General features: G+C 46.4%; 8 non-coding genes and 28 pseudogenes across 8 annotated transcripts; 11 read left to right on the top strand and 25 right to left on the bottom strand.

The window, feature by feature from the left end:
* Positions 1-147: 147 nt before the first annotated feature.
* LOC148263330 (5S ribosomal RNA) lies at positions 148-266 on the top strand (annotated as a pseudogene).
* Positions 267-825: 559 nt separating this feature from the next.
* Positions 826-944, top strand: LOC148263329 (5S ribosomal RNA; annotated as a pseudogene).
* Positions 945-1149: 205 nt separating this feature from the next.
* On the top strand, positions 1150-1268 carry LOC148263328 (5S ribosomal RNA; annotated as a pseudogene).
* Positions 1269-2153: 885 nt separating this feature from the next.
* Positions 2154-2272, top strand: LOC148263327 (5S ribosomal RNA; annotated as a pseudogene).
* An 887-nt stretch (positions 2273-3159) lies between these two features.
* Positions 3160-3278, top strand: LOC148263326 (5S ribosomal RNA; annotated as a pseudogene).
* Positions 3279-3487: 209 nt separating this feature from the next.
* Positions 3488-3605, top strand: LOC148263325 (5S ribosomal RNA; annotated as a pseudogene).
* A 563-nt stretch (positions 3606-4168) lies between these two features.
* Positions 4169-4287, top strand: LOC148263324 (5S ribosomal RNA). The gene has a single exon (XR_015819817.1). It is a non-coding gene; the product is annotated as a 5S ribosomal RNA (ribosomal RNA).
* A 563-nt stretch (positions 4288-4850) lies between these two features.
* On the top strand, positions 4851-4969 carry LOC148263323 (5S ribosomal RNA; annotated as a pseudogene).
* Positions 4970-5528: 559 nt separating this feature from the next.
* On the top strand, positions 5529-5647 carry LOC148263322 (5S ribosomal RNA; annotated as a pseudogene).
* A 546-nt stretch (positions 5648-6193) lies between these two features.
* LOC148263321 (5S ribosomal RNA) lies at positions 6194-6312 on the top strand (annotated as a pseudogene).
* Positions 6313-6692: 380 nt separating this feature from the next.
* Positions 6693-6811, bottom strand: LOC148263320 (5S ribosomal RNA; annotated as a pseudogene).
* Positions 6812-7689: 878 nt separating this feature from the next.
* LOC148263319 (5S ribosomal RNA) lies at positions 7690-7808 on the bottom strand (annotated as a pseudogene).
* A 205-nt stretch (positions 7809-8013) lies between these two features.
* Positions 8014-8132, bottom strand: LOC148263318 (5S ribosomal RNA). Its single transcript, XR_015821006.1, has one exon. It is a non-coding gene; the product is annotated as a 5S ribosomal RNA (ribosomal RNA).
* A 209-nt stretch (positions 8133-8341) lies between these two features.
* LOC148263317 (5S ribosomal RNA) lies at positions 8342-8460 on the bottom strand (annotated as a pseudogene).
* A 203-nt stretch (positions 8461-8663) lies between these two features.
* LOC148263316 (5S ribosomal RNA) lies at positions 8664-8782 on the bottom strand. The gene has a single exon (XR_015819643.1). It is a non-coding gene; the product is annotated as a 5S ribosomal RNA (ribosomal RNA).
* Positions 8783-9343: 561 nt separating this feature from the next.
* LOC148263315 (5S ribosomal RNA) lies at positions 9344-9462 on the bottom strand (annotated as a pseudogene).
* Positions 9463-9642: 180 nt separating this feature from the next.
* LOC148263314 (5S ribosomal RNA) lies at positions 9643-9760 on the bottom strand (annotated as a pseudogene).
* Positions 9761-9969: 209 nt separating this feature from the next.
* On the bottom strand, positions 9970-10088 carry LOC148263313 (5S ribosomal RNA; annotated as a pseudogene).
* Positions 10089-10649: 561 nt separating this feature from the next.
* On the bottom strand, positions 10650-10768 carry LOC148263312 (5S ribosomal RNA). Its single transcript, XR_015820576.1, has one exon. It is a non-coding gene; the product is annotated as a 5S ribosomal RNA (ribosomal RNA).
* Positions 10769-10973: 205 nt separating this feature from the next.
* LOC148263311 (5S ribosomal RNA) lies at positions 10974-11092 on the bottom strand (annotated as a pseudogene).
* Positions 11093-11298: 206 nt separating this feature from the next.
* Positions 11299-11417, bottom strand: LOC148263310 (5S ribosomal RNA). Its single transcript, XR_015820959.1, has one exon. It is a non-coding gene; the product is annotated as a 5S ribosomal RNA (ribosomal RNA).
* A 206-nt stretch (positions 11418-11623) lies between these two features.
* Positions 11624-11742, bottom strand: LOC148263309 (5S ribosomal RNA; annotated as a pseudogene).
* A 209-nt stretch (positions 11743-11951) lies between these two features.
* On the bottom strand, positions 11952-12070 carry LOC148263308 (5S ribosomal RNA; annotated as a pseudogene).
* A 204-nt stretch (positions 12071-12274) lies between these two features.
* Positions 12275-12392, bottom strand: LOC148263307 (5S ribosomal RNA; annotated as a pseudogene).
* Positions 12393-12951: 559 nt separating this feature from the next.
* On the bottom strand, positions 12952-13070 carry LOC148263306 (5S ribosomal RNA). The gene has a single exon (XR_015819895.1). It is a non-coding gene; the product is annotated as a 5S ribosomal RNA (ribosomal RNA).
* A 205-nt stretch (positions 13071-13275) lies between these two features.
* LOC148263305 (5S ribosomal RNA) lies at positions 13276-13394 on the bottom strand. Its single transcript, XR_015819613.1, has one exon. It is a non-coding gene; the product is annotated as a 5S ribosomal RNA (ribosomal RNA).
* Positions 13395-13957: 563 nt separating this feature from the next.
* Positions 13958-14076, bottom strand: LOC148263304 (5S ribosomal RNA; annotated as a pseudogene).
* A 205-nt stretch (positions 14077-14281) lies between these two features.
* Positions 14282-14400, bottom strand: LOC148263303 (5S ribosomal RNA; annotated as a pseudogene).
* Positions 14401-14605: 205 nt separating this feature from the next.
* On the bottom strand, positions 14606-14724 carry LOC148263302 (5S ribosomal RNA). The gene has a single exon (XR_015820512.1). It is a non-coding gene; the product is annotated as a 5S ribosomal RNA (ribosomal RNA).
* A 558-nt stretch (positions 14725-15282) lies between these two features.
* On the bottom strand, positions 15283-15401 carry LOC148263301 (5S ribosomal RNA; annotated as a pseudogene).
* An 886-nt stretch (positions 15402-16287) lies between these two features.
* Positions 16288-16406, bottom strand: LOC148263300 (5S ribosomal RNA; annotated as a pseudogene).
* Positions 16407-16612: 206 nt separating this feature from the next.
* Positions 16613-16731, bottom strand: LOC148263299 (5S ribosomal RNA; annotated as a pseudogene).
* Positions 16732-17290: 559 nt separating this feature from the next.
* LOC148263298 (5S ribosomal RNA) lies at positions 17291-17409 on the bottom strand (annotated as a pseudogene).
* Positions 17410-17942: 533 nt separating this feature from the next.
* LOC148263297 (5S ribosomal RNA) lies at positions 17943-18061 on the bottom strand (annotated as a pseudogene).
* Positions 18062-18265: 204 nt separating this feature from the next.
* On the bottom strand, positions 18266-18383 carry LOC148263296 (5S ribosomal RNA; annotated as a pseudogene).
* Positions 18384-19293: 910 nt separating this feature from the next.
* LOC148263295 (5S ribosomal RNA) lies at positions 19294-19412 on the top strand (annotated as a pseudogene).
* Positions 19413-19430: the final 18 nt, after the last annotated feature.

Genomic DNA, 19430 nt, shown 5'->3' with positions numbered 1-19430 from the left:
TATTCGCAAATGTGAGTCACGGCACCGTAACATTTTACTTGATATTAGAACGAGCACGGGAGGTGCAGTGCGCACACACAATTAAACAAATGACGGGAGGGGGAAGAAAGGAGAAGGAGTTTATGTATTTGCAGCCCAAAATTAAACGGGTGCGATCATACCAGCATTAATGCACCGGATCCCATCAGAACTCCGTAGTTAACTGTGCTTGGGTGAGAGTAGTACTCGGATGGGTGACCTCCTGGGAAGTCCTCGTGTCGCACCAATTTTTTTTCAGACGGGTCGTTCGACGTTACGCGCGACTGGAACTATGGTCCGCTTGTTTATACGCATATGTGAGTCAAGAAGCAGGGGCATTTTAATCGATATTAGAACGAGAAGGAGAGGTGCAGTGTGAATGCACAAAGAAACAATTGATGGGAGGGGGAGGGAAGGAGAAGGAGTATATATATTTTCAGCACTAAATGAAACAAGTGCGATCATACCAGCACTAATTCAACGGATTCTATCAGAACTCCGTAAGTAAGGGTGCTTAGGCGAGAGTAGTACTAGCATGGGTTACCTCCTGCGAAGTCCTTATATTTCACCCATTTTCTTGTGAAGTCCTCGTGTTGCACCCATTTTTTTGCAGATGATTCTTTCAACGTTACGCGCGACTTCAATTATGGTCCTCAGGTCTATTCACAAATGTGAGTCACGGCACCGTGGTATTTTACTTGATATTAGAACGAGCACGGGAGGTGCAGTGCGCACGCACAAGGAAACAAATAACGGGAGGGGGAAGGAAGGAGAAGGAGTTTATGTATTTGCAGCGCGGAATTAAACGGGTGCGATCATACCAGCACTAATGCACTGGATCCCATCAGAACTCCGCAGTTAAGTGTGCTTGGGCGAGAGTAGTACTCGGATTGGTGACCTCCTGGGAAGTCCTTGTGTTGCACCAATTTTTTTTTTAGACGGGTCGTTCGACGTTACGTGCAACTTGAACTATGGTCCGCTGGTTTATACGCAAATGTGAGTCAAGAATCAGGGGTATTTTAATCGATATTAGAACGAGAAGGAGAGGTGCAGTGTGAACGCACAAGGAAACAAATGATGGGAGGGGGGGAGGGAAGAAGGAGTGTATGTACTTTCAGCACGAAATTAAACAGGTGCGGTCACACCAGCACAAATACACCGGATCCCATCAGAACTCCGCAGTTAAGTGTGCTTTGGCGAAAGTAGTACAATGATGGGTTACCTCCTGGGAAGTTCTCGTGTTGCACCCATTTTCTTTTTTTCAGATGTGCCGTTCGACGTTACGTGCGACTTTAATTATGGTCCGCAGATTTATTCGCAAATGTGAGTCACGGCGTCGTGGCATTTTACTAGATATTTGAACAAGAACGAGAGGTGCAGTGCGCACGCACAAGGAAATAAATGACGGGAGGGGGAAGAAAGGAGAAGGAGTGTATGTATTTGAGGCATGAAATGAAACAGGTGCGATCATACCAGCACTAATGCAACAGATTCTATCAGAACTCCGTAGGTAAGGGTGCTTGGGCGAGAGTAGTACTAGCATGGGTTACCTCCTGCGAAGTCCATATATTTCACCCATTTTTTTAGGAAATCCTCGTGTTACACCCATTTTTTTGCAAATGATTCTTTCGACGATACGCGCGACTTGAATTATGGTCCTCAGGTTTATTCGCAAATGTGAGTCACGGCGCCGTGGCATTTTACTTGATATTAGAACGAGTACGGGAGGTGCAGTGCGCACGCACAAGGAAACAAATGACGGGAGGAGGAAGAAAAGAGAAGCAGTGTATGTATTTGAAGCGCAAAATTAAACAAGTGGCATCATACCAGCACTAATGCTCTGGATCCCATCAGAACTCTGCAGTTAAGTGTGCTTGGTCGAGAGTAGTACTCGGATGGATGACCTATTGGGAAATCCTCGTTTCACAACAATTTTTTTTCAGATGGGTCGTTCGACGTTACGCACGACTGGAACTATGGTCCGCTGGTTTATACGCAAATGTGAGTCAAGAATCAGGGGCATTTTAATCGATATTCGAACGAGAAGGAGAGGTGCAGTGTGAACACACAAGGAAACAAATGATGGGAGGGGGGAGGGAAGAAGGAGTGTATGTATATTCAGCACGAAATTAAACAGGTGCGGTCACACCAGCACAAATGCACCGGATCCCATCAGAACTCCGCAGTTAAGTGTGCTTTGGCGAAAGTAGTACAATGATGGGTTACCTCCTCGGAAGTTCTCGTGTTGCACCCATTTTCTTTTTTTCAGATGTGCCGTTCGACGTTACGCGCGACTTTAATTATGGTCCGCAGATTTATTCGCAAATGTGAGTCACGGCGCCGTGGCTTTTTACTTGATATTTGAACGAGAACGAGAGGTGCAGTGCGCACGCACAAGGAAATAAATGACGGGAGGGGGGGATGGAAGGAGAAAGAGTGTATGTATTTGCAGTGCAGAATGAAACATGAGGGATCATACCAACACTAATGCAACGGATTCTATCAGAACTCCGCAGTTAAGGGTGCTTGGGCGAGAAAAGTACTCGGATGGGTGACCTCCTGCGAAGTCCTTATATTTCACCCATTTTCTTGGGAGGTCCTCGTGTTGCACCCATCTTTTTGCAGATGATTCTTTCGACGTTACGAGCGACTTGATTTATGGTCCGCAGATTTATTCGCAAATGTGAGTCACAGCACCGTGACATTTTACTTGATATTAGAACGAGTACGGGAGGTGCAGTGCGCACGCACAAGCAAACAAATGACGGGATGAGGAAGAAACGAGAATGAGTGTATGTATCTGAAGCCCAAAATTAAACAAGTGGCATCATACAAGCACTACTGTACTGGATACCATCAGAACTCTGCAGTTAAGTGTGCTTGGACGAGAGTTGTACTCGGATGGGTGACCTCTTGGGAAGTCCTCTTAACGCAACAATTTTTTTTAGATGGGTCGTTCGACGTTAGGCGCGACTAGAACTATTGTCCACTGGTTTATACGCAAATGTGAGTCAAGAATCAGGGGCATTTTAATCGATATTAGAACGAGAAGGAGAGGTGCAGTGTGAACGCACAAGGAAACAAATGATGGGAGGGGGGGAGGGAAGAAAGAGTGTATGTATTTTCAGCACGAAATTAAACAGGTGCGGTCACACCAGCACAAATGCACCGGATCCCATCAGAACTCCGCAGTTAAGTGTGCTTTGGCGAAAGTAGTACAATGATGGGTTACCTCCTGGGAAGTTCTCGTGTTGCACCCATTTTTTTTTTTTTAGATGTGCCGTTCGACGTTACGCGCGAATTTAATTATGGTCCGCAGGTTTATTCGCAAATGTGAGTCACTGCACCGTGGTATTTTACTTGATATTTGAACGAGAACGAGAGGTGCAGTGCGCACGCACATGGAAACAAATGACGGGAGGGGGAAGAAAGGAGAAGGAGTTTATGTATTTGCAGCGCGAAATTAAACAGGGGCGATCATACCAGCACTAATGCACCAAATCCCATCAGAACTCCGCAATTAAGTGTGCTTGGGCGAGAGTAGTACTCGGATGGGTGACCTCCTGGAAGTCCTTGTGTCGCACTAATTTTTTTTTTCAGACGGGTGGTTCGACGTTACGCACGACTGGAACTTGGGTCCCCTGGTTTATACGCAAATGTGAATCAAGAAGCAGGGGAATTTTAATCGATATTAGAACGAGAAGGAGAGATGCAGAGTGCACGCACAAGGAAACAAATGACGGGAGGGGGGATGAAGGGAGAAAAAGTGTATGTATTTGCAGCGCAGAATGAAACATGAGCAATCATACCAGCACCAATGCAACGGATTCTATCAGAACTCCGCAAGTTAAGGGTGCTTGGGCGAGTGTAGCACTAGGATGGGTGACCTCCTGCGAAGTCCTTATATTTCACCCATTTTCTTAGGAAGTTCTCGTGTTGCACCCATTTTTTTGCAGATGATTCTTTCGACGATACGCGCGACTTGAATTATGGTCCTCAGGTTTATTCGCAAATGTGAGTCACGGCACCGTAGCATTTTACTTGATATTAGAACGAGCACGGGAGGTGCAGTGCGCACGCACAAGGAAACAAATGACGGGAGGGGGAAGAAAGAAGAAGGAGTTTATGTATTTGCAACGCGAGATTAAATGGGTGCGATCATACCAGCACTAATGCACCGGATCCCATCAGAACTCCGCAGTCAAGTGTGCTTGGACGAGAGTAGTACTCGGATGGGTGACCTCCTGGGAAGTCCTCGTGTCGCACCAATTTTTTTTCAGACGGGTCGTTCGATGTTACGCGGGACTGGAACTCGGGTCCGCTGGTTTATACACAATTGTGAGTCAAGAAGCAGGGGCATTTTAATCGATATTAGAACGAGAAGGAGAGGTGCAGTGTGAACGCACAAGGAAACAATTGATGGGAGGGGGAGGGAAGGAGAAGGAGTGTATGTATTTTCAGCACGAAATGAAACAAGTGCGATCATACCAGCACTAATGCAACAGATTCTATCAGAACTCCGTAGGTAAGGGTGCTTAGACGAGAGTAGTACTAGCATGGGTTACCTCCTGCGAAGTCCTTATATTTCACCCATTTTCTTGTGAAGTCCTCGTTTTGCACCCATTTTCATTTTTTCAGTTGTGCCGTTCGAAGTTACGCGCGACTTTAATTATGGTCCGCAGATTTATTCGCAAATGTGAGTCACGGCGCCGTGGCATTTTACTTGATATTTGAACGAGGACGAGAGGTGCAGTGCGCACGCACAAGGAAACAAATAATGGGAGGGGGAAGAAAGGAGAAGGAGTTTATGTATTTGCAACTCGGAATTAAACGGGTGGGATCATACCAGCACTAATGCACCGGATCCCATCAGAACTCCGCAGTTAAGTGCGCTTGGGCGAGAGTAGTACTCGGATGGGTGACCTCCTGGTAAGTCCTCGTGTCGCACTAATTTTTTTTCAGACGGGTCGTTCGACATTACGCGTGACTGGAACTAGGGTCCGTTGGTTTATGCGCAAATGTGAGTCAAGAAGCAGGGGCATTTTAATCGATATTAGAACGAGCAGGAGAGGTGCAGTGTGAACGCACAAGGAAACAATTGATGGGATGGGGAGGGAAGGAGATGGAGTGTATGTATTTTAAGCACGAAATGAAACAGGTGCGAACATACCAGCACTAATGCAACGGATTCTATCAGAACTCCGTAGGTAAGGGTGCTTGGGCGAGAGTAGTACTAGCATGGGTTACCTCCTGCGAAGTCCTTATATTTCACCCATTTTCTTGTGAAGTCCTCGTGTTGCACCCATTTTTTTGCAGATGATTCTTTCGACGTTACGCGCGACTTGAATAATGGTCCTCAAGTTTATTCGCAAATGTGAGTCACGGCGCTGTAGCATTTTACTTGATATTAGAACGAGAACGGGAGGTGCAGTGCGCACGCACAAGGAAACAAATGACGGGAGGGGGAAGAAAGGGGAATGAGTTTATGTATTTGCAGCGCAAAATTAAACAGCTGCGATCATACCAGCACTAATGCACCGGATCCCATTAGAACTCCGCATTTAAGTGTGCTTAGGCGAGAGTAGTACTCGGATGGGTGACCACCTAAGAAGTCCTCGTGTCGCACTAATTTTTTTTTTCAGACGGGTCGTTCGACGTTACGCGCGACTGGAACTAGGGTCCACTCGTTTATATGCAAATGTGAGTCAAGAAGCAGGGGCATTTTAATTGATATTAGAACGAGAAAGAGAGATGCAGAGTGCACGCACAAGGAAACAAATGACGGAAGGGGGGATGGAGGGAGAAAAAGTGTATGTATTTGCAGCGCATAATGAAACATGAGCAATCATACCAGCACCAATGCAACAGATTCTATCAGAACTCTGCAAGTTAAGGGTGCTTGGGCGAGAGAAGCACTAGGATGGGTGACCTCCTGCGAAGTCCTTATATTTCACCCATTTTCTTAGGAAGTCCTCGTGTTGCACCCATTTTTTTGCAGATGATTCTTTCGACGATACGCGCGACTTGATATTCGCAAATGTGAGTCACGACACCGTAGCATTTTACTTGATATTAGAACGAGCACGGGAGGTGCAGTGCGCACGCACAAGGAAACAAATGACGGGAAGGGGAAGAAAGGATAAGGAGTTTATGTATTTGCAACGCAAAATTAAACTGGTGCGATCATACCAGCACTAATGCACCGGATCCCATTATAACTCCGTAGTTAAGTGTGCTTTGGCGAAAGTAGTACAATGATGGATTACCTCCTGGGAAGTTCTCGTGTTGCGCCCATTTTCTTTTTTTCAGACGGGTCGTTCGACGTTACGCGCGACTTTAATTATGGTCCGCAGATTTATTCGCAAATGTGAGTCACAGTGCCGTGGCATTTTACTTGATATTTGAACGAGAACGAGAGGTGCAGTGCGCACGCACAAGGAAACAAATGACGGGAGGGGGAAGAAAGGAGAAGGAGTTTATGTATTTGCAGCGCGAAATTAAACAGGTGCGATCATACCAGCACTAATGCACCGGATCCCATCAGAACTCCGCAGATAAGTGTGCTTGGGCGAGAGTAAAATGCCACGACACCGTGACTCACATTTGCGAATAAATCTGCAGACCATAATTAAAGTCGCGCGTAACGTCGAACGACACATCTGAAAAAAAGAAAATGGGTGCGACACGAGAACTTCCCAGGAGGTAACCCATCTTTGTACTACTTTCGCCAAAGCACACTTAACTGCGGAGTTCTGATGGGATCCGGTGCATTTGTGCTGGTGTGACCGGACCTATTTAATTTCGTGCTGAAAATACATACACTCCTTCTTCCCTCCCTCCCTCCATCATTTGTTTCCTTGTGCGTTCACACTGCAACTCTCCTTCTCGTTCTAATATCGATTAAAATGCCCCTGATTCTTGACTCACATTTGCGTATAAACCAGCGGACCATAGTTCCAGTCGTGCGTAACTTCGAACGACCCATCTGAAAAAAAATTGTTGCGATACGAGGACTTCCAAAGAGGTCACCCATCCGAGTACTACTCTCGACCAAGTACACTTAATTACAGAGTTCTGATGGGATCCAGTGCATTAGTGCTGGTATGATGCCACTTGTTTAATTTTGCGCTTCAAATACATACACTCCTCTTTTCTTCCTCATCCCGTCATTTATTTCCTTGTGCGTGCGCACTGCACCTCCCGTACTCGTTCTAATATCAAGTAAAATGTCACGGCGCCGTGACTCACATTTGCGAATAAACCTGCGGACCATAAATCAAGTCGTGCGTAACGTCGAAAGAATCATATGCAAAAAGATGGGTGCAACACGAGGACCTCCAAAGAAAATGGGTGAAATATAAGGACTTCGCAGGAGGTCACCCATCCGAGTACATTTCTCGCCCAAGCACCCTTAACTGCGGAGTTCTGATAGAATCCGTTGCATTAGTGCTGGTATGATCCCTCATGTTTCATTCTGCACTGCAGATACATACATTCTTTCTCCTCCCATCCCCCCTCCCGTCATTTGTTTCCTTGTGCGTGCACTCTGCATCTCTCTTTCTCGTTCTAATATCAAGTAATATGCCCCGGCACCATGACTCACCTTTGCAAATGAACCAGCGGTTTATAATTCTATTCGCGCGTAACGTCGAATAACCCATCCGAAAAAAATATGTACAAAACGAGGGCTTCCCAAGTGGTCACCCATCCGAGTACTACTCTCGCCCAAGCACACTTAACTGTGGAGTTCTGATAGAATCCGTTGCATTAGTGCTGGTATGATAGAACCTGTTTAATTTCGCGCTGCAAATACATACACTCCTTCTCCTTTCATCCCCCTCCCGTCATTTGTTTCCTTGTGCGTTCACATTTCACCTCTCGTTCTCGTTCTAATATCGATTAAAATGCCCCTGCTTCTTAACTCACATTTACGTATAAACCAGCGGACCCTAGTTCCAAACGTGCGTAATGTCAAACGACCCGTCTGAAAAAAAATTGGTGCGACACGAGGACTTCCCAGGAGGTCACCCATCCGAGTACTAATCTCGCCCAAGCACACTTCACTGCGGAGTTCTGATGGGATCCGGTGCATTAGTGCTGGTATGATCGCACCTATTTAATTTCGCGCTGCAAATACATAAACTCATTCCCCTTTCTTCCCCCTCCCGTCATTTGTTTCCTTGTGCGTGCGCACTGCACCTCTCGTTCTCGTTCAAATATCAAGTAAAATGCCACGGTGCCGTGACTCACATTTGCGAATAAATCTGCGGACCATAATTAAAGTCGCGCGTAACGTCGAACGGCACATCTGAAAAAAAGAAAATGGGTGCAACACGAGAACTTCCCATGAGGTAACCCATCATTGTACTACTTTCGCCAAAGCACACTTAATTGCGGAGTTCTGATGGGATCCGGTGCATTTGTGCTGGTGTGACCGCACTTGTTTAATTTCGTGCTGAAAATACATACACTCCTTCTTCCCTCTCTCCTCCAATCATTTGTTTCCTCGTTCGTTCACACTGCACCTCTCCTTCTCGTTCTAATATCGATTAAAATGCCCCTGATTCTTGACTCACATTTGCGTATAAACCAGCGGACCATAGTTCCAGTCGCGCGTAACGTCGAACAACCCATCCGAAAAAAAATAGGTGCAACACGAGGGCTTCCCAGGAGGTCACCCATCCGAGTACTACTCTCGCCCAAGCACACTTAACTGTAGAGTTCTGATGGGATCCAGTGCATTAGTGCTGGTATGATCGCACCCGTTTAATTCTGCACTGCAAATACATAAACTCCTTCTCCTTTCTTCCCCATCCCGTCATTTCTTCCCTTGTGCGTGCGCACTGCACCTCCCGTGCTCGTTCTAATATCAAGTAAAATACTACGGCGCCGTGACTCACATTTGCGAATAACCCTGAGGACCATAATTCAAGTCGCGCATAATGTCGAAAGAATCATCTGCAAAAAAATGGGTGCAACACGAGGACTTCACAAGAAAAAGGGTGAAATATAAGAATTTCGCAGGAGGTATCCCATGCTAGTACTACTCTCGCCCAAGCACCATTACCTACGGAGTTCTGATAGAATCCGATGCATTAGTGCTGGTATGATCGCACCTGTTTCATTTCGTGCTGAAAATACATACACTCTTTCTCCTTCCCTCCCCCTCCCGTCATTTGTTTCCTTGTGCGTGCACTCTGCATCTCTCCTTCTCGTTCTAATATCGATTAAAATGCCCCTGCTTCTTGACTCACATTTGCGTATAAACCAGTGGACCCTAGTTGCAGTCGCACATAACGTCGAACGACCCGTCTGAAAAAAAAAATTAGTGCGACACGAGTACTTCCCAGGAGGTCACCCATCCGAGTACTACTCTCGCGCAAGCACACTTAACTGCGGAGTTCTTATGGGATCCGATGCATTAGTGCTAGTATGATCGCACCTGTTTAATTTTGTGCTGAAAAAACATACACTCCTTCCCTACCCCCCTCCCATCATTTGTTTCCTTGTGCGTGCACTCTGGATCTCTCTTTCTGCCCCGGCACCGTGACTCACCTTTGCAAATGAACCAGCGGTTTATAATTCCATTCGCGCGTAACGTCAAGAAACCCATCCGAAGAAAAATAGGTGCAACAGAGGGCTTCCCAAGTGGTCACCCATCCAAGTACTACTCTCGCCCAAGCAAACTTAACTGCAGAGTTCTGATGGGATCCGGTGCATTAGTGCTGGTATGATCGAACCTGTTTAATTTTGCGCTACAAATACATAAACTCCTTCTCCTTTCTTCCCTCTCCCGTCATTTCTTTCCTTGTGCGTGCCCACTGAACCTCTCGTTCTCGTTCAAATATCAAGTAAAATGCCATGGCGCCGTGACTCACATTTACGAATAAATCTGCAGACCATAATTAAAGTGGCGCGTAATGTCGAACGACACATCTGAAAAAAAGAAAATGGGTGCAACACGAGAACTTCCCAGGAGGTAACCCATCATTGTACTACTTTCGCCAAAGCACACATAACTGCGGAGTTCTGATTGGATCCGGTGCATTTGTGCTAGTGTGTCCGCACCCGTTTAATTCTGCGCTGCAAATACATAAACTCCTTCTCCTTTCTTCCCCCTCCCGTCATTTGTTTCCTTGTCCGTGCGCACTACACCTCCCGTGCTCGTTCTAATATCAAGTAAAATGCTACGGCGCCGTGACTCACATTTGCGAATAAACCTGAGGACCATAATTCAAGTCGCGCGTAACGTCGAAAGAATCATCTGCAAAAAAATGGGTGCAACACGAGGACTTCCTAAGAAAAAGGGTGAAATATAAGGACTTCGCAGGAGGTCACCCATCCTAGTGCTACTCTCGCCCAAGCACCCTTAACTTGCGGAGTTCTGATAGAATCCGTTGCATTGGTGCTGGTATGATTGCTCATGTTTCATTTTGCGCTGCAAATACATACACTTTTTCTCCCTCCATCCCCCCTCCCGTCATTTGTTTCCTTTTGCGTGCACTCTGCATCTCTCCTTCTCGTTCTAATATCGATTAAAATGCCCCTGCTTCTTGACTCACATTTGCGTATAAACCAGCGGACCCTAGTTCCAGTCCTGCGTAACGTCGAACGACCCGTCTGAAAAAAAATTGGTGCGACACGAGGACTTCCCAGGAGGTCACCCATCCGAGTACTACCCTCGCCCAAGCACAATTAACTGCAGAGTTCTGATGGGATCCGGTGCATTAGTGCTGGTATGATCGCAACTGTTTCATTTTGTGCTGAAAATACATACACTCCTTCTCCTTCCCTCCCCCTCCCATCAATTGTTTCCTTATGCGTTCACACTGCACCTCTCCTTCTCGTTCTAATATCGATTAAAATGCCCCTGTATCCTGACTCACATTTGCGTATAAACCAGCGGAACCTAGTTCCAGTCGCGTGTAACGTCGAACGACCAGTCTGAAAAAAAATTTGTGCGACACGAGGACTTCCCAGTAGGTCACCCATCCGAGTACTACTCTCGCCCAAGCACACTTGACTGCGGATTTCTGATGGGATCCGGTGCATTAATGCTGGTATGATCGCACCCGTTTAATTTTGCGCTGCAAATACATAAACTCTTTCTCCTTCCATCCCCCCTCCCGTCATTTGTTTCCTTGTGCGTGCACTCTGCATCTCTCTTTCTCGTTCTAATATCAAGTAATATGCCCCGGCACCGTGACTCACCTTTGCAAATGAACCAGTGGTTTATAATTCCATTCACGCGTAACGTCGAACAACCCATCCGAAAAAAAATAGGTGCAACACGTGGGCTTCCCAAGTGGTCACCCATCCGAGTACTACTCTCGCCCAAGCACACTTAACTGCGGAGTTCTGATGGGATCCGGAGCTTTAGTGCTGGTATGATCGCATCTATTTAATTTCGCGCTGCAAATACATACACTCCTTCTCTTTTCTTCCCCCTTCCGTCATTTGTTTCCTTGTGCGTGCGCACTGCACCTCTCGTTCTCGTTCAAATATCAAGTAAAATGCCACGGCGTCGTGACTCACATTTGCGAATAAATCTGCGGACCATAATTCAAGTCGCGCGAAACGTCGAACGACCCGTCTGAAAAAAAAATTAGTGCGACACGAGGACTTCCCAGGAGGTCTCCAATCCGAGTACTACTCTCGCCCAAGCACACTTAACTGCGGAGTTCTGATGGGATCCGGTGCATTAGTGCTGGTATGATCGCACCTGTTTAATTTCGCGCTGCAAATACATAAACTCCTTCTCCTTTCTTCCCCCTCCCGTCATTTGTTTCCTTGTGCGTGCGCACTGCACCTCTCGTTCTCGTTCAAATATCAAGTAAAATGCCACGGCGCCGTGACTCACATTTGTGAATAAATCTGCGGACCATAATTAAAGTCGCGCGTAACGTCGAACGGCACATCTGAAAAAAAGAAGATGGGTGCAACACGAGAACTTCCCAGGAGGTAACCCATCATTGTACTACTTTCGCCAAAGCACACTTAACTGTGGAGTTCTGATGGGATCCGGTGCATTTGTGCTGGTGTGACCGCACCTGTTTAATTTCGTGCTGAAAATACATACACTCTTTCCTCCCTCCCCCCCTCCCATCATTTGTTTCCTTGTGCGTTCACACTGCACCTCTCCTTCTCGTTCTAATATCGATTAAAATGCCCCTGATTCTTGACTCACATTTGCGTATAAACCAGCGGACCACAGTTCCAGTCGCGCGTAACGTCGAACGACTCATCTGAAAAAAAATTGTTGCGATACGAGGACTTCCCAAGAGGTCACCCATCCGAGTACTACTCTCGCCCAAGCACACTTAACTGCAGAGTTCTGATGGGATCCAGTGCATTAGTGCTGGTATGATGCCACTTGATTAATTTTGCACTTCAAATACATACACACCTTCTCTTTTCTTCCTCCCCCCGTCATTTGTTTCCTTATGCGTGCGCACTGCACCTCCCGTACTCGTTCTAATATCAAGTAAAATGCCACGGCGCTGTGACTCACATTTGTGAATAAACCTGCGGACCATAAATCATGTCGCGCGTAACGTCGTAAGAATCATCTGCAAAAAGATGGGTGCAACACGAGGACCTCCCAAGAAAATGGGTGAAATATAAGGACTTCCCAGGAGGTCACCCATCCGAGTACTTTTCTTGCCCAAGCACCCTTAACTGTGGAGTTCTGATAGAATCCGTTGCATTAGTGCTGGTATGATCCCTCATGTTTCATTCTGCACTGCAAATACATACACTCTTTCTCCTCCCATCCCCCTCCCGTCATTTGTTTCCTTGTGCGTGCACTCTCCATCTCTCTTTCTCGTTCTAATATCAAGTAATATGCCCCTGCACCGTGACTCACCTTTGCAAATGAACCAGCGGTTTATAATTCCATTCGCGCGTAACGTCGAACAACCCATCCGAAAAAAATAGGTGCAACACGAGGGCTTCCCAAGTGGTCACCCGTCCGAGTACTACCCTCGCCCAAGCACACTTAACTGTGGAGTTCTGATGGGATCCGGAGCTTTAGTGCTGGTATGATCGCACCTATTTAATTTCGCGCTGCAAATACATACACTCCTTCTATTTTCTTCCCCCTCCCGTCATTTGTTTCCTTGTGCGTTCACACTTCACGTCTCATTCTCGTTCTAATATCGATTACAATGCCCCTGCTTCTTGACTCACATTTGCGTATAAACCAGCAGACCCTAGTTCCAGACGCGCGTAACGTCAAACGACCCGTCTGAAAAAAAATTGGTGCGACACGAGGACTTCCCAGGAGGTCACCCATCCGAGTACTAATCTCGCCCAAGCACACTTCACTGTGGAGTTCTGATGGGATCCGGTGCATTTGTGCTGGTATGATCGCACCTCTTAAATTTTGCGCTGCAAATACATAAACTCATTCCCCTTTCTTCCCCCTCCCGTCATTTGTTTCCTTGTGCGTGCGCACTGCACCTCCCGTTCTCGTTCTAATATCAAGTAAAATGCTACAGCACCGTGACTCACATTTGCGAATAAACCTGAGGACCATAATTCAAGTCGCGCGTAACGTCGAAAGAATCATCTGCAAAAAAATGGGTGCAACACGAGAACTTCACAAGAAAATGGGTGAAATATAAGGACTTCGCAGGAGGTAACCCATGCTAGTACTACTCTCGCCCAAGCACCCTTACCTACGGAGTTCTGATAGAATCCGTTGCATTAGTGCTGGTATGATCGCACCTGTTTCATTTCGCGCTGCAAATACATACACTCCTTCTCCTTTCTTCCCCCTCCCGTCATTTGTTTCCTTGTGCGTGCGCACTGCACCTCTCGTTCTCGTTCAAATATCAAGTAAAATGCCACGACGCCGTGGCTCACATTTGCGAATAAATCTGCTGACCATAATTAAAGTCGCGCGTAACATCGAGCGGCACATCTGAAAAAAAGAAAAAGGGTACAACACGAGAACTTCCTAAGAGGTAACCCATCATTGTACTACTTTCGCCAAAGCACACTTAACTGCGGAGTTCTGATGGGATCCAGTGCATTTGTGCTGCTGTGACCGCACCTGTTTAATTTCGTGTTGAAAATACATACACTCCTTCTTCCCTCCCCCCCTCCCATCATTTGTTTCCTTGTGCATTCACACTGCACCTCTCCTTCTCGTTCTAATATTGAATAAAATACCCCTGATTCTTGACTCACATTTGCGTATAAACCAGCAGACCCTAGTTCCAGACGCGCGTAACGTCAAACTGACCCGTCTGAAAAAAAATTGGTGCGACACGAGGACTTCCCAGGAGGTCACCCATCCGAGTACTAATCTCGCCCAAGCACACTTAACTGCGTAGTTCTGATGGGATCTGGAACTTTAGTGCTGGTGTGATCGCACCTGTTTAATTTCGCGCTGCAAATACATACACTCCTTCTCCTTTCTTCCCCCTCCCGTCATTTGTTTCCTTGTGCGTTCACACTTCACCTCTCATTCTCGTTCTAATATCGATTAAAATGCCCCTGTTTCTTGACTCACATTTGCGTATAAACCAGCGAACTCTAGTTCCAGACGTGCGTAACGTCGAACGACCCGTCTGAAAAAAAATTGGTGCGACACGAGTACTTCCCAGGAGGTCACCCATCCGAGTACTAATCTCGCCCAAGCACACATAACTGCGGAGTTCTGATGGGATCCGGTGCATTAGTGCTGGTATGATCGCACCTGTTTAATTTCGTGCTGCAAATACATATACTCATTCCCCTTTCTTCCCCTTCCCGTCATTTGTTTCCTTGTGCGTGCGCACTGCACCTCCCGTTCTCGTTCTAATATCAAGTAAAATGTCACGGCACCGTGACTCACATTTCGAATAAACCTGAGGACCATAATTCAAGTCGCGCGTAACGCCGAAAGAATCATTTGCAAAAAAATGGGTGCAACACGAGGACTTCACAAAAAAATGGGTGAAATATAAGGACTTCGCAGGAGGTAAACCATGCTAGTACTACTCTCGCCAAAGCACCCTTACCTACGGAGTTCTGATAGAATCCGTTGCATTAGTGCTGGTATGATCGCACCTGTTTCATTTCGTGCTGAAAATACATACACTCCTTCTCCTTCCCTCCCCCTCCCATCAATTGTTTCCTTGTGCGTTCACACTGCACCTCTTCTTCTCGTTCTAATATCGATTAAAATTCCCCTGCTTCTTGACTCACATTTGTGTATAAACCAGCGAACCCTAGTTCCAGTCGTGCGTAACGTCGAACGACCCGTCTGAAAAAAAATTAGTACGACACGAGGACTTCCCAGGAGGTCACCCATCCGAGTACTACTCTCGCCCAAGCACACTTAACTGCGGAGTTCTGATAGGATCCGGTGCATTAGTGCTGGTATGATCACACCCGTTTAATTTTCCGCTGCAAATACATAAATTCCTTCTCCTTTCTTCCCCCTCCCGTCATTTGTTTTCTTGTGCGTGCGCACTGCACCTCCCGTGCTCGTTCTAATATCAAGTAAAATGCTACGGTGCCGTGACTCACATTGGCGAATAAACCTGAGGACCATAATTCAAGTCGCGCGTAACGTCGAAAGAATCATCTGCAAAAAAATGGGTGCAACACGAGGACTTCCTAAGATAATAGGTGAAATATAAGGACTTCGCATGAGGTCACCCATCTTAGTGCTACTCTCGCCCAAACACCCTTAACTTGCGGAGTTCTGATAGAATCCGTTGCATTGGTGCTGGTATGATCGCTCATGTTTCATTCTACGCTGCAAATACATACACTCTTTCTCCCTCCATCCCCTCTCCCGTCATTTGTTTCCTTGTGCGTGCACTCTGCATCTCTCCTTCTTCTTCTAATATCAAGTAAAATGCCCTGGCATTGTGACTCACCTTTGCGAATGAACCAGCAGCTTAAAATTGCATTCGCGCGTAACGTCAAACGATCCATCCGAAAAAAAATGGGTGCAACACGAGGACTTCCCAGGAGGTCACCAATCCGAGTCCTACTCCCGGCCAAGCACACTTAACTGCTAAGTTCTGATGGGATACGGTGCATTAGTGCTGGTATGATGGCACCTATTTAATTTCGCGCTGCAAATACGTACACTCCTTCTCCTTTCTTCCCCTTCCCGTCATTTGTTTCCTTGTGCGTGTGCACTGCACCTCTCGTTCTCGTATAAATATTAAGTAAAATGCCACGGCGCAGTGACTCACATTTTTGAATAAATCTGCGGATTATAATTAAAGTCGCGCGTAATGTCGAATGGCACATCTGAAAAAAAAAAGGGTGCAACACGAGAACTTCCCAGGAGGTAACCCATCCTTGTACTACTTTTGCCAAAGAACACTTAACTGCAGAGTTCTGATGGGATCTGGTATATTTGTGCTGGTGTGATAGCACTTTTTTAATTTCGTGCTGAAAATACATACACTCTTTCTCCTTTCCTCCCCCCTCCCATCATTTGATTCCTTGTGCGTTCACACTGCACCTCTTTTTCTCGATCTAATATCGATTAAAATACCCCTACTTCTTGACTCACATTTGCGTATAAACAAGTGGGCCATAGTTCCAGTTGCGCGTAACGTCGAACGACCCGTCTGAAAAAAAATTAGTGCGACACGAGGACTTCCCAGGAGGTCACCCATCCGAGTACTACTTTCGCCCAAGCACACTTAATTGCGAAGTTCTGATGGGATCCGGTGCATTAGTGATGGTATGATCGCACCTGTTTAATTTTGCACTGCAAATACATAAACTCCTTCTCCTTTCTTCCTCTCCCGTCATTTGTTTCCTTGTGCGTGTGCACTGTACCTCTCGTTCTCGTTCAAATATCAAGTAAAATGCCACGACGCCGTGACTCACGTTTGCGAATAAATCTGCGGACCATAAATCAAGTCGCGCGTAACGTCGAAAGAATCATCTGCAAAAAGATGGGTGCAACACGAGGACCTCCCAAGAAAATGGGTGAAATATAAGGACTTCGTAGGAGGTCACCCATCCGAGTACTTTTCTCGCCCAAGCACCCTTAACTGCGGAGTTCTGATAGAATCCATTGCATTAGTGCTGGTATGATCCCTCATGTTTCATTCTGCACTGCAAACACATACACTCTTTCTTCTTCCATCCCCCCTCCCGTCATTTGTTTCCTTGTGCGTGCACTCTGCATCTCTCTTTCTCGTTCTAATATCAAGTAATATGCCCCGGCACCGTGACTCACCTTTGCAAATGAACCAACGGTTTATAATTCCATTCGCGCGTAACGTCGAACAACCCATCCGAAAAAAAATAGGTGCAATACGAGGGCTTCCCAAGTGGTCACCCATCCGAGTACTACTCTCGCCCAAGCACACTTAACTGCGTAGTTCTGATGGGATCTGGAACTTTAGTGCTGGTGTGATCGCACCTGTTTAATTTCGCGCTGCAAATACATACACTCCTTCTCCTTTCTTCCCCCTTCCGTCATTTGTTTCCTTGTGCGTTCACACTTCACCTCTCATTCTCGTTCTAATATCGATTAAAATGCCCCTGATTCTTGACTCACATTTGCGTATAAACCAGCGGACCCTAGTTCCAGACGCGCGTAACGTCGAACGACCCGTCTGACAAAAAAATTAGTGCGACTTGAGGACTTCCCAGGAGGTCACCCATCCAAGTACTAATCTCGCCCAAGCACACTTCACTGCAGAGTTCTGATGGAATCCGGTACATTACTGCTGGTATGATGCCACCCGTTTAATTCCGCGCTGCAAATACATAAACTCCTTCTCCTTTCTTCCCTCTCCCGTCATTTGTTTCCTTGTGCGTGCGCACTGTACCTCTCGTTCTCGTTCAAATATCAAGTAAAATGCCACGACGCCGTGACTCACATTTGCGAATAAATCTGCGGACCATAATTAAAGTCGCGCGTAACGTCGAACGGCACATTTGAAAAAAAAAAATTAGTGCAACACGAGAACTTCCCAGGAGGTAACCCATCATTGTACTACTTTCACCAAAGCACACTTAACTACGGAGTTCTGATGGGATCCGGTGCATTTGTGCTTGTGTGACCGCACATGTTTAATTTCGTGCTGAAAATACATACACTCCTTCTTCCCTCCCCCCCTCCCATCATTTGTTTCCTTGTGCGTTCACACTGCACCTCTCCTTCTCGTTCTAATATCGATTAAAATGCTCCTGATTCTTGACTCACATTTGCGTATAAACCAGCGGACCATAGTTCCAGTCGCGTGTAACGTCGAACGACCCATCTGAAAAAAAATTGTTGCGATACGAGGATTTCCCAAGAGGTCACCCATCCGAGTACTACTCACGCCCAAGCACACTTAACTGCAGAGTTCTGATGGGATCCAGTGCATCAGTGCTGGTATGATGCCACCCGTTTAATTCCGCGCTGCAAATACATAAACTCCTTCTCCTTTCTTCCCTCTCCCGTCATTTGTTTCCTTGTGCGTGAGCACTGTACCTCTCGTTCTCGTTCAAATATCAAGTAAAATGCCACGACGCCGTGACTCACATTTGCGAATAAAACTGCGGACCATAATTAAAGTCGCGCGTAACGTCGAACGGCACATTTGAAAAAAAAAAATTAGTGCAACACGAGAACTTCCCAGGAGGTAACCCATCATTGTACTACTTTCACCAAAGCACACTTAACTATGGAGTTTTGATGGGCGTGAGTAGTACTCGGATGGGTGACCTCCTGGGAATTCCTTATGTTGCACTAATTTTTTTTTCAGACGGGTCGTTCGACGTTACGCGCGACTGGAACTAGAATCCACTGGTTTATACGCAAATGTGAGTCAAGAAGAAGGGGCATTTTAATAGATATTAAAACGAGAAGGAGAGATGCAGAGTGCACGCACAAGGAAACAAATGACGGGAGGGGGGATGGAGGGAGAAAAAGTGTATGTATTTGCAGCGCAGAATGAAACATGAGCAATCATATCAGCACCAATGCAACGGATTCTATCAGAACTCCGCAAGTTAAGGGTGCTTGGGCGAGAGTAGCACTAGGATGGGTGACCTCCTGCGAAGTCCTTATATTTCACCCATTTTCTTAGGAAGTCCTCATGTTGCACCCATTTTTTTGCAGATGATTCTTTCGACGATACGCGCGACTTGAATTATAGTCCTCAGGTTTATTCGCAAATGTGAGTCACGGCATCGTAGCATTTTACTTGATATAAGAACGAGCACGGCAGGTGCAGTGCGCACGCACAAGGAAACAAATGACGGGAGGGGGAAGAAAGGAGAAGGAGTTTATGTATTTGCAGCGCGAAATTAAACAGGTGCGATCATACTAGCACTAATGCACCGGATCCCATCAGAACTCCGCAGTCAAGTGTGCTTGTGCGAGAGTAGTACTCGGATGGGTAACCTCCTGGGAAGTCCTCGTATCGCACCAATGTTTTTTCAGACGGGTC

This window comes from Carica papaya, chromosome 5 (assembly GCF_054855325.1).
Source record: "Carica papaya isolate Zhongbai chromosome 5, ASM5485532v1, whole genome shotgun sequence".
Lineage (NCBI taxonomy): Eukaryota > Viridiplantae > Streptophyta > Magnoliopsida > Brassicales > Caricaceae > Carica > Carica papaya.
The sequence above is the reverse complement of the archived record's forward strand: the minus strand, read 5'-3'. Positions and strand labels throughout refer to the sequence as shown.